The following is a 15,843-nucleotide window of genomic DNA, read 5'->3' as shown; positions in this document are numbered from 1 at the left end:
TGAGCAATGTACCAATCAGCTTCATTGATCATGTAAATAGGATATTCAATTTGGGAGATGTCACCAAATGGTTACTTGCAGCGGTACGAATGCATGGGAGAGTATATAGTCTAGCAAGCTCAGGTCTGAAATCAGAGTTACCATCTCTCATGACCTGTCTGCTTTTCAAAAATTGTTAAGAAAAAATTAATGAAGAATATTTCATCGAGTTTAAGAACACTAGGAGCTCTAAAAAGAGCACTAGCCCTTTGAATTTCCAAACGAATGTGCCTTTCTTTGAAGTTTCTGTGACAACTCTTCTAAACGAAGTGCACTGGTCTAAAAAAAAAAGAAAAAATAAGTAACACATTTTGCCAACATCGTTTTTTACTTAGGTAACGCTGTTGCCCTTTAAATTTGTGCAAAATACTCTTCAGTTATAAATTTTAAAAACCATGTGGTTAATCTGAGCAATGTACCAATCAGCTTCATTGATCATGTAAATAGAATATTAAATTTGGGAGATGTCACCAAATGCTTACTTGCAGCGGTACGAATGCATGGGAGAGTATATAGTCTAGCAAGCTCAGGTCTGAAATCAGAGTTACCATCTCTCATGACCTGTCTGCTTTTCAAAAATTGTTAAGAAAAAATTAATGAAGAATATTTCATCGAGTTTAAGAACACTAGGAGCTCTGAAAAGAGCACTAGCCCTTTGAATTTCCAAACGAATGTGCCTTTCTCTGAAGTTTCTGCGACAACTCTTCTAAACGAAGTGCACTGGTCTAAAAAAAAAGAAAAAATAAGTAACACATTTTGCCAATATCGTTTTTTACTTAGGTAACGCTGTTGCCCTTTAAATTTGTGCAAAATACTCTTCAGTTATAAATTTTAAAAACCCTGTGGTTAATCTGAACAATGTACCAATCAGCTTCATTGATCATGTAAATAGAATATTAAATTTGGGAAATGTCACCAAATGCTTACTTGCAGCGATACGAATGCATTGGAGAGTATATAGTCTAGCAAGCTGAGGTCAGAAATTAGAGTTACCATCTCTCATAACCTGTCAGCTTTTCAAAAATTGTTAAGAAATAATTAATGAAGAATATTTAATCGATTTTCGCAAGAGTATTAATATCATTTGAGATAAAAATACTTTCAAACAACAAATTGCTTTTTACAAATATTCATGACAAAAAAACAATTTAAATGTACATACCACAATAATAAAATTATCAAATACATTATTTTTCATGTAACCATATTAGATATTTTAGAATATGAAAATAATTGTAATAAGTATAACGCATTTATCCAAAATAAACAAACAGAAACAAGATTAATTCGCAGTTACCACAAAAACCTAATTTATTAGATGTGTCAGTAATTACTGAAAAACTCCTTTTTAAGGGTTTTAGTTGCAACTAGCTGGAGTGACTTCTAGTAAGAACTCGTTATAACGAACCGTGTAATTCTTTGGGGGTTTGCACCTTGGACTTTCGTTTTTTTTGGAAGCTTTAGGTCTCCATTTTGTGACCAAATTTGGACGGCAGCTAGATTCCTTTCTTCTCCTGTGCTCTTTTTTCCCAAATTCATCCGATCAAAATTTTGTGATAGCTATTTTGATCAGCATATTTGAAAGGTCAAGCATCATACCTGTAGGGATGAGATAACCCTGCTTGATCCTGGGGAAAAGGTTTTAAGCTATGAAATTTGTTCAGTGTTTACATACAGTATACTTGGAAAGTAAGCAGACACTTTTTGGGGAGGAAAATTCTTTTTGTGGGAGGAATTATCTGCGGGGGGATTTTCCAAGAGGAGAATTTTCTATGGGGAGGGAAGCTTCTGAGAATGAACTACGAATTTTTTCTATTTGATTTGCTTTCTCTTTGCCAGTTAAATTTTACATGTAGAAACACTCCAGGAAAATCGCTAAGGGAAAATTTTCAAAGGAGTTGAAATTATTTGGAGGGTTTTCTGGGTGTTCCGTGAGAGGTATTCTCCATGGGGGTTTCATTGGGACAGTGGGAAGGGAGAATTTAAAAAATTCCATGGAGGGAGGGATTCCGGTTTCATTTGAAAAGCGACTAGAAATTCAAAGAAAAACAAGCCTTTTTTCAAACGAAAGCAGACTAAAATGATTTATTTTTTGGCAAAATTGTCATGAAGAAGGTTTCTTGGGAAATTTTCACTAGGGATCGAATCGTCTAGGGGGAAGGGGGATTTTACATAGAGGGGAATTTCCAAGGGTGAATTTTACTAGGGAGCAGCTTTTTCATGGAGACAAAAGGCGGATTTTTAGGCAATAATTGAAAAATAATCTCAAATTTAATATAAAAACTAATTTTTTAACTAAAAGTGAGAAACCAACATCAAAACTTAAAATGAACAGAAATTGTCTCGTACATGAAGTCAAATCCCATTCCGCAATAACTTACTCCTTACGCTTATTTCAATTATTTTGTCCCGATTATTGAAGATCAACTCCTGAAACACAAGTGCCAATTAATTAGAGTAAGGATATTTTTAAAATAAAAAAAAAAAATTGTCATGGAGAGTGGGGTATTGAAAAGGGGTTATCCCCATGTACACGGAAAAACCTCGATTCTTTTAAGTTTCAATGTTACTTCTTACTTAAGTTGAAAAAAAAGTTTGTTTGTTTAATCAATTAAAGGCTGTAACAATTCTCCGGGAAAAATATTGAAATGTCGCAGGTTTGAATAGACAGTAGTTTTTCTTTATCCTCAACCGGAGAAAGCTCAACTTAGGGGATTTGATATAATCATTAATGTAATGGAAGGTTTTTTTTTTTAAATTTGTGCCAAATACTCCTTGTTTATAAATTTGGTGTTGATTTTTGCAAACACTGAAGTTAATCTGAGCAAAAAAAAATTAATCATAAATATTGAAAGTAGAAACGGCGATTGATCAAACTATCGCCTAACGCTGCTTTACATAAATCTTGTAAGCTTTAATAAATAAGTAATAACAGCTGCGTTCATTTTCGCCGTCCGTCATTGTTAGCTCTATTAAGACATCCTCGGCTTTACTCTTATATTGTGTTTTATTTCAACGTCACAAAATGCCATTTTAATTGGAAAAACGCCTTATACATCTTAGCCAGACAAAACTTCAACCACAGATAGAGTATCAATCAGGCCGATATAATTTTTGCTACAGGGAGGAAAGTAACTCTGACATTAAATTTCAGCAAGAAAGTTTAAAAAAAGTCAATGCCGGTAGTTGGTTTCGCATGGTTATTATATTAGAACTTGGTGCTCAAAAGAAAAAACAAACCAGTGAAAGGGAGTATGATTCTTATTTTGACATTCTAAGGAATGACAAACTAACAACGGCCTATAAGCTCAGAATAAAAACTGATCTTTTACAAAAGAAAGGTTTATTAGCAGGGTTGCAGACTTCCCGGTCAAAGTCTATGTCCCCCGAGTATCCAAAAACGAGTCATTTTTAGCAATATTTTTTCTATATTTTATCTATTGTATGTACATAATATGTCCATACGAAATCTCAGAAGCTAGTCGTTTTTTACCACTTGTGCTGTTGATCAAAATATGCTGTGTAAATCTGTTTCAAAGCGGATGCTCTTCATTCAAACATCTCTGGCTTCTTGACTTCAGTAATAAAAATGATATACCACTAATCTTGCCATTTGTAATTTCAACTCAGGTGAATTTAATCATCTTCACTAATCATGGATCTCTTGATTGAAAGAAACTGTTTTATTATCCAATAAAGGAAGGAAAGATAAGTAGAACAACCCTAAATATTTCATTCGAAGTGTGCTCCAAGAAAAATGACCTAGATGGCAATCCAATCGAGACGTATAGCATTCGGAAACTTGCAAAGTTTTGGGGGGTTTATGAACGTTGGTTTGGTGTGTTACAAATGCACGCTTATGGGAATATCTCGGGGTAAACGAGACGATTTGGACACAGCAGATAAGATCCTAGGGTTTTGTTAAAAAAGTTTTTTAAACTTAGTATATTAAATAAGTCTCCTTTGAAACATATCGAAATTAATCCCCATTGTTAACCAATAGCAATTGCGTTTACATTTTTTAAAGGAATTTTAGAAGATTAAACAACAAATATTAGACAGTGATAACTAAAATTAATAAACCTTAAGCACTTAAATATTAGTAGGCACTTTTCTACCTAAATTGTTGTAGAATATTTTTGGTATTAAATGATGAACATCAACAGGCATACGAGTAGGGTTATTCAAAGTAATGGTATCCCGAAGCTCTCCTATAACCAGTCCCGAGCCCCGTATTGAGAAGGGAGAAGAATCCAACGGTGGAGGGTACCCATCAAAAATTTGTGTGAGCTATTACATGTGAAAAAATACTTACAGAAGAATGAATTCCGAGTTTATAGCTGGAACGTGAGATTGGCGAAGCTAGAATCAACAAGGCCAGTGATGGCTATGGAAATGAATCGTCATCAAGCATGCGTTCTTTGTCTGTCGGAGAAAGATTGAACGGAGTGTCTGAGATACCACAAAGGTCCATTAGTCTGACAACTTTTACTTATTCCTCAACTTGGGTGCGTATGATCTGGTGATCATGGAGTTAGCTTTATGGTAGACCTCTGTGCGCAAAAACCACTTTTTGCATAGGATCCAGTGAACCCAAGAATAGCCAGCCTAAAACTTAAAAGAAGTTTGTACAGCATCTCTATCATTGCTTTCTACTCACCAACGAGAGTGGCAGCGGATGCTGGTAAGGACTCCTTCTACACTGATCTGGAGATTATAATTCAGAAATGTCCCAAACGACACTTCCCAATTTTAGTGGGTGAGATGGATTCCCGTGTTGGCCCAACCCCAGTGTTCGCTCGCAATATTTTTGGTGCATTCACATACAGCCAGTGGTGCTCCAATGGGGATAGACTACTTTAGTTCGCAAGTTTTCATAACCTTGCCATCTCCAGGACCACGTTTCCAAACAATATCTCTCAAAGGATAACTTGGTGCTCAAATGATGGCCCCACAGCTGCCCAAATTGATCATGCATTGATCCGTCGGCGTTGGCGTTCCTCGGTCATTGATTCAGGGCTTTTAAAGGGGCGTGTACAGGGTCAAAATTTAAAAGTGATCATAGGTTTGTCGGTGCGGAAACACTCCTGAAGTCGAGTGCGAGGAAGAGAGGACGCCCAAATAGGACGTTAAAGCACAGAGAAACTGAAAACAAACAGTGGAAGAAGACTTTTACCTGAAGTTACAGAACTAGATTCACTTACCTACCAGACTTTAATGATGACCCGATGGAGACAATTCTGGAAAACCACTGAAGAGGTGGTCGCTGAAGTTATCCGCTATACTCCTCCAAAGACGAGGAAAAATTATGTCTCAGAGAAAACTGTAAAGCTAATCGAGTCTAGGCGACTGGTATTAACCGCATAAGAAGTAAAAGGTAAAAAAAAGTCGCTACGTAAGAAAGTTAAAACTAGCTTACGTCAAGACCATTTATAATTTCGGGATGAGGTTGCCTTAGAGATAGAAAAAGCAGCCGGAGACAATGACACGAGATGGGAAAAGGCCATCTATCGTTTTTCTCTTAACGGAAGCTCAAGGAAGTGTGTTTCCTGACATACAAGGTAAACTTAATCACTGAAAGAACTACTTTAACGACCTGCTTAATCCACATACAGATTGGCAAGATCCAACGCCGATGCTGCCACCAACAGCTGATAGACCACCATATGGAATTAACTGTCTGACTAAGGTGTATAAGGTGTTTTTTCAGTTAAAATGACGTTTTTAGAACGTTAAAATGAAATGAAATATAAAAGTATAACCGAGGCTTAGCAGAACTAAGAATGACGGAGGGTAAAGACGAACGCAGCTATTATTATTTATCTATTAAAGCTTATGGGATTTACGTAAAGCAGTGCTAGATGATTATTCGATCAATCACTTTTTCTATTTTGATTTCAATATTTCTGATCAATTTTTTGCTCAGAATAACTTCAGTGTTTGCAAAATTCAATAAGAAAATCTATAAATAAAGAACATTTTGTACAAATTGAGAATAAAATACAAACTAATTCCATTAAATGAATGAATATATCAAAAACCCTAATTTAGACAATACCCCTGATTTCTCAGGCTCAGGTTAAAGAAAAGATACTGGTTGTTCAAACCAAAAACATTTTAGTATTTTTCACTGAGAATTGCTTCAGCTTTTCAGTGATTAAACAAAAACAAAAATCAATTAAATGTAAGGAGCATCATTAAAACTTAAAAACATTGAAATTGTTCCGTAAATATGGGGGTAACCCCTCCTGAATATCTCACTTTTCACGGTAAAGCTACATTTTTGTATTTTAAAAATATCCTTACTCTAATTAAATAGTACATGTGTTTTAGGAGTTGTTCTAAAATAATCGGGATTAAATGACTAAAATCAGCGTAAGGAGTGAGTTATTGGGGAGGGGGATCTGACCTCATATATGGGATAATTTCTGTCTGTTTTAAGTTTTAATATTTACCTTACTTTTAGCTGAAAATTTAGTTTTTTCTATATATAATTTGAGATCATTTCTCAAATATTGCCAGAAAATCCGCCTTTTCCCTCCATGGAAAATTCATGAAATTTCCCTCAAGAAAATTCTCCCTTGGAAATATCCTCCAAAGTAAGATCCCCCTTCTCCTAGACAATTCCGTCCCTACTGAAAAATTCCCTAAAAACCTTCTTGAAAAGAACGTACGCCTTGAAAATTCTTTTTAGTCTACATTTATTTGAAAAAAGCTTATTTTTCTTGAAATTTCTATTAGCCCAACTGTCTTAACTTATAATTGGGTTCAATTGCGTAGCACTCAAGGCAGACAGGCCCTTTTAGGCACTGGACGCATATTCCCCTTGCAATTCCAGTCAACTTGTTGGTCAACTAACATTAAATTAACTTTTTATTAGTGCAACTGTCTAAGTTTAATAATTGAATCAATTGCCTTGCCTGGCACTCATTGCAAAATGGTTCGATTTTGACTTTAGGGGCTTGTTTGCCTGTCATTCCATGCAAATTAATGTTCCTCTTTCAATTCTGAATGTTTGGTTCTAACCTGTCTAAGAGCATGTGTAGGCGTGCCTTGTTTACCTCTCATTCCAGGCAATCTAATAGTTCCATGTCAATTTTAAATTCTTGGTCAACCTGCCAAAGACTTTAGGCAGGCGTGACTTATTAACAAATAACAAACAAGTATTGGTCCAATAAGAAAGGCATACTTACTCACGCCCTTTACCCGTACCATTTAACCAAATACTTGGAAAACTATAAGTTCTACGGCTATCTTAGTTTTATGACTATCTACCTAATTCTACTGCCTTCTTAAATAAAAATTGTTCGTAAATAATCAGGACAAAATAATTAAAATCAGCGTAAGGAGTGAGTTATTGGGGAAGGGGATGCGACCTCATATATGAGAGAGTTTCTGTTCGTTTTAAGTTTTAATGTTGTTCCTTACTTTTAGTTGGAAAAAATTAGTGTTTCTTTTATATTCAATTTCAGAATATTTCTAAAATATTACCAGAGAATCTAGTTTTCTCTCCATGGAAAATCCATCCCCCCAAGAAAATTCCCTCTTGAAAATTTCCTCCCACGGAAGACTCCCCTTTCCCTAGACACTTTCACCCGCATTGCAAATTTCCCAAAAAACCTTCTTGAGGGCAATTCTGCCTGGAAAATTCTTTTAGTCTACTTTCGTTTGAAAATATGCTTGTTTTTCGTTAAATTTATAATTGTTTTCAAACCGAACCGGAAATCCTATCTCCTTAGAAAATTTTTCTTAAGCTTTTCCCCTCCCACTGCCCCACTGAAGAGTTTTTCCCAAGTAAACTTGCCCCGTTGATACTTTATCCCATCGACCCCCCCCCCTAAAAAAAACTCCAAGTAATTTCAACTCCTTTGAAAAATTTCCCTGAATATCTTAACATGCAAAATCGAATAGGCAAATAGAAAGTAAGTCAAATAAAAAAAATTCGTATTCGTAAAGAATTCTGGTAAAAAGTGCCCCGTGTATAATTTACCTTCGAAAATTCATCCGCGGAAACTTCACTTCCCATAGAAAAGTTCTCCTCTTGGAAAATTCCTCCCACAAAAAAAATTCCCTCTTCAAAAAATGTCTACTTACTTCCCAATTACACCATGTGTAAACAATAAACAAATTTCATAGATTAAAACCTTTTCCCCAAGAACTAGCAGGATCATGTCATCCCCACAGGTATGATACTTGACCTTTCAATTATACTGATCAAAATAGCTATCTCAAAACTCTGATTGCATGTCTTTTGGGAAAAGGAGCACAGGAGGAGTAAAGAATCTAATTGCCATCCAATCAATTTGATCATAAAATGAAGACCTACCACTGTAAGAAAAAAAAAGAAAAACTCCCAAAGAATCACACGGTTCGTTATAACTAGTTCTTAGAAGAAGTTACTCCAGATAATTGCAACAAGCAAGATAATTGCAACAATCCAAAAAACAAGTTTTTCAGTATCAATTTCGATATCTAATATATTATGATTTTATGGTAATTCCGATTACTCCTCGTTTCTGTTTTTATTTTTTAGATAAATGCGTTTTACTTATTACAAGTGTATTCGTGCTCTAAAATATCTAATATACTAAAAAGAAAAATATTGCATTTCAAATCGTAATATTGTGATATGTATTTGAACTATTGATTTGCATGAATATTTGTAAAAGCGATTTGTTCTTTGAGATTATTTTGATTTCGAATGATATTAAGTTGTGAAACATCAAAATAATAAATCTTTGTCCACTTTAACTATAGCAATTTTTGAAAAGCTGACACGCCTTGAGAGATGGTGACTGAAATCTAGCCTGAGCTTGGAATATCATTAATTCTCTAGAGAGTTAGCAATGTTGCAAGGTAGTGTTAGATAATATTTTGATTCATTGAGTTTCCTAATTACCTGCTCGTCATGCCTGATTGGATTATTCCTCATATTAACTTCAGGGTTTTTCAAATTTATAACTGAAGAGTAATTTACAAAAATTTAGAAAAAAATACAAAAAAAGGGATAGAAAACAATACAAAAAATACAATACAATAGGGCGGCCTAAATAAAGAACGATGTTGGTACTGTGTGTTGCCTATTTATTTTGTTTTTTTTTAGACCAGTGTACTTCGTATGGAAGGAGTTGCCGTAAAACTTCAAAAAGGGGTCATTCGATTGGATATTCAAAGGGCTATTGCCCTTTTTAATAGTTGAATGTGATTGGAGGGCAACTGAGCTCCCTTCCATGCCCACCATTTTTACAAACACATCCACTAAAAATTTTGAGATTGCTGGTTTGTTCAGCGTAGTTGAGAGTTTCGGAAATTATGTCTTTGAGGATGAGGACCCACCCCCCTCCCCACAACCCTCAAGGCAAAGGTTGTAAGTTATGTCCTGGAGGCATTTGATCATTTTTATAGAGAGCGTTGTCGTGGAAAGCGTCGTAGAAATTGAAAGTGCTAGTGACCTTTTTAATATTCGAAAGGGATTTTAGGGGAACTAAGCCTCCCCCCCACGTCTAATATTTCTCCAAAAAAATTCAATCGAAATTAAGAGATAGCCTTTTTGTTCAGCGTAGTTAAAAGGTCTGGAAATCATTTCCTTGAGGATTACATCCCTCCCCCTAGGTGTAAAGGTAATAAGTTATGCCCTAGGAAATATTAATATACCCATAGGCCTTTATTAATAGTCAAAAGCAATTGGAGGGTGAATGCCCCCCCCACACCCATCATTTCCCCAAACACTTCCAATCAACATTTAGATATAGCCATTTCGTTCAATATACTTGAAGGGTCCGGAAACTATGTATTTGAGAACGACACCTCCCCCCCCAGCACTCACGACTAAGGCTGTAAGTTTTGTCCTGGGTGTATATAAAGTTCTTATAGAAAGAGCTGTCATAGAAAATTCAAAAGGGCTTATTCGATTGGAAATTAAAATGACTAATGCCCTTTTTATAGTCGAAAGAAATTGGAGAGAAAATTAATCCCCTTCCCCACACCCATCATTTTCATCATGTCCATTAACGAAAGTGTTTCCGTAGAAACTTCAAAAAAGGCCCATTCGATTGGAAATTGAGAGGGCTAGTGCCTTTATTAAGTTATTCCCCGGGGGCCTTTATTAATAGTCCCAGGCCGTTATTAATAGTAGGCCTTTATGAATAGACCTTTGTATGCCCCAGGCCTTTACTAATGGTTGAAACTGACAGGAGGACGAATGCCCCCCCATTCCACGTCCATCATTTCCAAAATTCCGATCAACATTTTGATATAGCCATTTCGTTCAACCTAGTTAACAGTCGAAAAGTGATTGGAGAGGAAGTCACCCCCTCTCACACACGCCATATTTACTAACACTTCCAATAAAAATTTTGAGATAGCCATTTTATTTAAAGTATTTGAAAGGTCCAGAAATTATGTCTTTGAGGATAACAAATCCCCCCAGCCCAAAGGGCAAGGGTTGTGAGACGCAAGTGCTGCGGTCATTGTGTTAGTACATATTTATATTATGGGGAATAAGGTTATGAATAAAATACAAAGAAGAAACAAAAGAACGAAGCAAAAATGTCAACTTTATAGTAAAAGTAGAAAACTAGTTTTCGATTCTTTCCATTTGTCATGAATGCAAACAATATTCGGTAAAGAATGAGGATTTCATACATAAACATGTCATTTCAAGTGGTAATATAATACAAGAATTGTTTCGCTTTACATAAAATAAAGTGTTGGTGACATTCAGTCAGCCAATAGCTAATCTGTGAACTTTTACGTTGTATGTAATGCTAGAGAATTGAATATCTACTCCATTTGTGATCTTCTATAGGTCTGAATCCATCTTATATACACTTTTGAATGTAAACCTCATGCAAGAAAATTTTCAAGCTGATCAGCGAAAAAAAAATCTAATTTCTCGCGTTAAGAATTCATTAAACAATATGTTTCTTCCAAACTTGGTGCTCTCATTAGGATTCCCCTGGTCCGATTCACTTCTATTTTGATGATGAACATTCAACTTCTACAATTAATTTTTTACTATTTACATTAAGCTATTTTGTAAGTTACGTATATCTTTTACTAACAAAAACATTCGTAAAAATTTTAAAGTTCAAGCTGCCTTTAAGTAACCAAAAAACGGAGGGCAACTAGGCCTCCTCTCCCGCTCCTTTTTTCTCAAAATTATTCGATCAGACCTATTCGATCAGAAAGCCATTCAGCCAAAAAAAAAAAAAAATGCAAATTTCGTTTTAATTTTTCATCTGCGGAGAGCCAAAATCAAAACTTGCATTGATTCAAAAACGTTCAGAAATTAAATTTAAAAAACTAGTTTTTTTAACGGAAAGTAAGGAGCGACATTAAAACCTAAGCGGGACAGATATTACTTCGTATATGAAAGGGACTGCTTCCTCATCAACGCCCCGCTCTTTACACTAAAGTTTTTTGCTGTTTAAAAAAATTGAGTTAAGAGAAAGAGTCAAACTTTAGCGTAAAGAGCGGGGCGTCGACGAGGAAGCAGCTCCTTTCATATACGAAGTAATTTCTGTTCGTTTTAAGTTTTAATATCGCTCCTTACTTTCCGTTAAAAAAACTTGTTTTTTTTTTTAAATTTAATCAATTACATAGGTCAAACAGCATAGCCATACACATTCAACCGTAAGAAATAATCTTCACTTACATTATTTCCAGTCTCTTCAACCACGTTGAACGAAATTGCTATATCTAAATCTTGATTTTAAGTGTTTGGGGAAATGGTGGGAATGGATTAGGGGGCATTCGCACTCCAATCACTTTCGACTATTGATAATGGCCTGGGAGCATAATAAAATGTCCCCATGGTAAGACTTACAACCTTTGCCCTTAAGGCTTAGGGAGTGGGTTGTAATCCTCATAAGACCATCATTTCCGGACCGGAATTTTGATTGGATGTGTATGGGGAAATGGTGGGCATAGGAAAGGGGTTAGTTGCCCTCCAATCACTTTCAACTATTAAAAAGAGCACTAGCCCCTTAAATTTCCAATCAAATTTGCCTTTCTTTGAAGTTTCTACGACAACTCCTTCGACACGAAGTGCGTTGGTGTACAAAAAAAAACACATTTTGCCAACATCGTTCTTTACTTAGGTAGCGCTTTTGCCCTCTAAATTTGTGCAAAATAGTCTTAAATTATAAATTTTTGAAACCCTGTAGTTAATGTGAGCAAGGAGCGACATTAAAACTTAAAACGAACAGAAATTACTCCGTATGTGAAATGGGTTGTCCCCTCCGCAATCCCTCGCTCTTTAAATTGATTCGCCCAAAAACTGAGGTAAAAAGAGCAAACACACTTTTTTTCTGAACACAAATATTAAAATTAATTAAAATTAATTATTAAAATTAATATATATATATATATATATATATATATATATATATTAGAATATATATTAAAATTTGTAATCCCATGGGTCCAGTGGACCCTACAGTAAACGAAAATTCAGTCAGGGGGCATCCCCCCTTGTCTCTTGTTGGAAAGTGGAAGACAGATATTCCCCAATCGCCTTTAAACTTAAGTGTAAATAAAGCCAAGGGAACCTTAAAAAAGATGAAAAATTTCGAAAGAATATGCCGTTTTACCTCTTAGCGTCAGAAACTGGGCACAATATTTTCTCTCCTTCTCATATAATCTATTAGGAAATCTAGTATGTAGTTATTATGTTTGTGGTCAAATGTAACTTGTTGTTTATATATGCTTATCCCAAATAAAATCTAATAAAATGAATAAAATCATTGTTAACCAATAGCAGTTGTGTTAAAATTTGTAAAGGAATTTTATGTAAATAAAGGAAAGTCAAAAGCGCAAACCCCCAAAGGATTACACGGTTCGTTATAACGAGTTCTTAGTAGAAGTTACTCCAGTTAGTTGCAACCAAAACCCAAAAAAAGGAGTTTTTCAGTTATTATTGACACATCTAATAAATTAGGTTTTTATGGTAACTGCGAACTACTTCTTGTTTCTGTTTTTTTTATTTTAGATAAATGCGTTTTACTTATTACAAGTGTTTTTATGTTCTGATATGTCTAATTTTGCATTATATTAAACTTGATGAGTTTCACAGGTTTTGAACAAGCATCAAAATTTGGTTCTTTTGGTGTATCTATTGTTATCAAGACTCTGTTTCTTAGAATTTTGGTGCTTATCAGCACTTAAGGTGGTGATTCAGGGAGGGGGTAAGGGGTTCAAAACCAAAACGAGAGCAAATCATTGGATTGAGCTCATTGTGTAGAAGTGACACGAAATTAAATGAAAAAAAGAGAAATAATCCTAAAACATTTTACTTTTATATTATAAAAAGTGCTCTTAATCAGTTTGCTTTTATTGTACCAAAACTCATTTTGTGTTTTCAGTAAAGTGCCAGGTATCCATAATCCTACAAACATAGGGACACATCATTAGTTGGTTCATTTCAACTAGTTTTATCGATAACCTATATGTTACATAAGTTGTGAAGTAATAACTTTCGTGAAGTCAGCTGTGACGTAATCGATTGGTGAAGCATCTCTTCCCTAAGGACATGTGCAGTTCAAGTAAAATAAAATCCCCTATAGACAGTAATTTGAAAGATTTAATTAGCTGGAATACATATTTTGATAATAAATTTATAAATCAATTCTTCTTACAAAGTTCCACCAAATTATCCACGAAACTTCTGCTGACGAAATACTCCTCTCAGTAGCTTCGTCAGCAATTTTTGATAGTCTCGTAATCTCATTCATAAGCAAGGAAGAATTACGCTATCCCGCTGTCTAACACCATCCCCAAAAAGGGAATCACAGAGTAATTTCATACATCCCAAAAAATTCGACAGTAATTCGGAATTTTATAGGGAGCCTAAATTAGAAAGACCAAACAGTCTTATGGCTCAAGGAAATATGGGGCGACCTGCGGCTGAAATTGACATGGAATAAGCTTTAGGAATTATACGTATTATGAATAGATCAAAAGCTTTCTAAGAAATAAATGGGAAATAATGAAAGAAATAATTATATTGTAGACTAGTATTATCCAAGAATTTTTTTTCGGTAGAAGCCTTATTCTTAGTAGTTCAGATTTTACCGAAATAAGAATTCGTCTTCATGCAGTTTTTTATGAGTTACGCAATTAAACCTAAGCTTTGAACACAATAATAATGATATTTAAATAAAAAGGATATGTATATTTTCTTAATTAGCGGAACATTAAATAAGACGTCATATCCATTTTAGTATTGCATATGCCGCGATTCTTTCTGTGAAGCAAATTGTGTAGAAAACTGTGTTGCGTAAATTTTTCATTTACAAAGCAATTACGAGCCCAAAAACCCTTGCTGACCCTACCACTCAATTCTTTATGTTATATGTAGGTACCCCGCTAGTTTTCTCATTTCGTTTTTTAGCCTAGGCACAGATACTAAAAAAATATTTGACTATCTGAAACAGACACGTGCATAGGTTTATTTGGGGGAGCTAATAATAATAAAATTGTAATTGGAATAAGAAGTGCCAAGAATTTCAGCTGACAATTCTTAGGATCTCGGACTCCAGACCCTCCTTTATGCGTTTCTGACCTGAAACCAACAAATCAATCAACCAAAACGGTTTTCCTAAACCACAATTATATTAATTTTTGATTGTGTACATTTATCTTAATGCTTGATTTAACTAAGTTGATTCACTTGATGGATATCATACCATCAATGGATTTTGGTAGAAAAAAAAATGGTAGAATGATGGATATCATAAGACCACATTGCTGTATGCACGTCCATTAGTTGTTTGAGATTAAGTATATTGAGAAAAATATATAAAGTTTGGGTTTCTGACAGATTTTTAAGTCTCACAGGGCGATGAACAAACGTGCCCAGTATTCTAATTGCCTTATTTTGAATTTTCTGAAGATGTTGCATTGCAATGCAACCTGCAGGTTGCAGAGGCTGCAATGGACCACAAATGTGTTGAGACAAACTATAGGGCAATAGTTAAGATATGATTCAATTAGAGAATGGTACAAAATTTGAAGAATGGAAAAACTATACACCTGTTTCAATCTATGAAGACAATCTAAGTGATGGGCAAGTTTCAATCTCAAATAATCAGAATGTTTACGAAAAGACAAAAGCTCATTGAGAAAAATCACAAGGTAACGAAATGAATTTACTCGTTTTATCCTACTTTGATTTAACAATTAAATAATTTATGGTAATTTTAATTATCGCCCGCTGTGAAAACTCGAAAATCATGAATTCAGTTTTAGAAAAGTTCGGAGCTAGGTAGTTACACGCAAACCATTTATTCAAAGATATCATTGCTGTCACCATTTCCTCAACCAACAAAGATGGGTTCGCCTTAGGTGTTAATGCTGCTCCTTACTTTCAGTTGAGAATTTTTTTTCTCATTGTTTTTTTTTTAAATAATGCTAGGAAATCCAGAGCCCTTCCACGGAAATTCTCTTCCCCCATGACAAAGTCCTCCATGTAAAGAATTTCCAAAGTACCCCCCCCCCCCGAACCCCAACCAGAAAAAAATCCCTCTGAAAATGTCTGTACACTTCCCAGTAACTATTACTATATGTAAACAATGGTCAAAGTTTGCAACGTGCAGCCCCTTCCCTGGAGATTATGGGGGATTAAATCGTCCTCAAAGACATACTTATTAGGTTTTCCGACCATGCTGAACAAAATGGCTATCTCAAAATTTTGATTCGGTGAATTTGGGAAAAAATGAGCATAGGAGGAGGCCTAGGTACCCTTGAATTTTTCAGGTCAGTTAAAAAGGGCACTAGAACTTTTAATTTCCGTTAGAATTTCCC

This window comes from Artemia franciscana, chromosome 14 (assembly GCF_032884065.1).
Source record: "Artemia franciscana chromosome 14, ASM3288406v1, whole genome shotgun sequence".
NCBI classification, from domain to species: Eukaryota; Metazoa; Arthropoda; class Branchiopoda; order Anostraca; family Artemiidae; genus Artemia; species Artemia franciscana.
Note: the sequence above shows the minus strand (reverse complement) of the source record.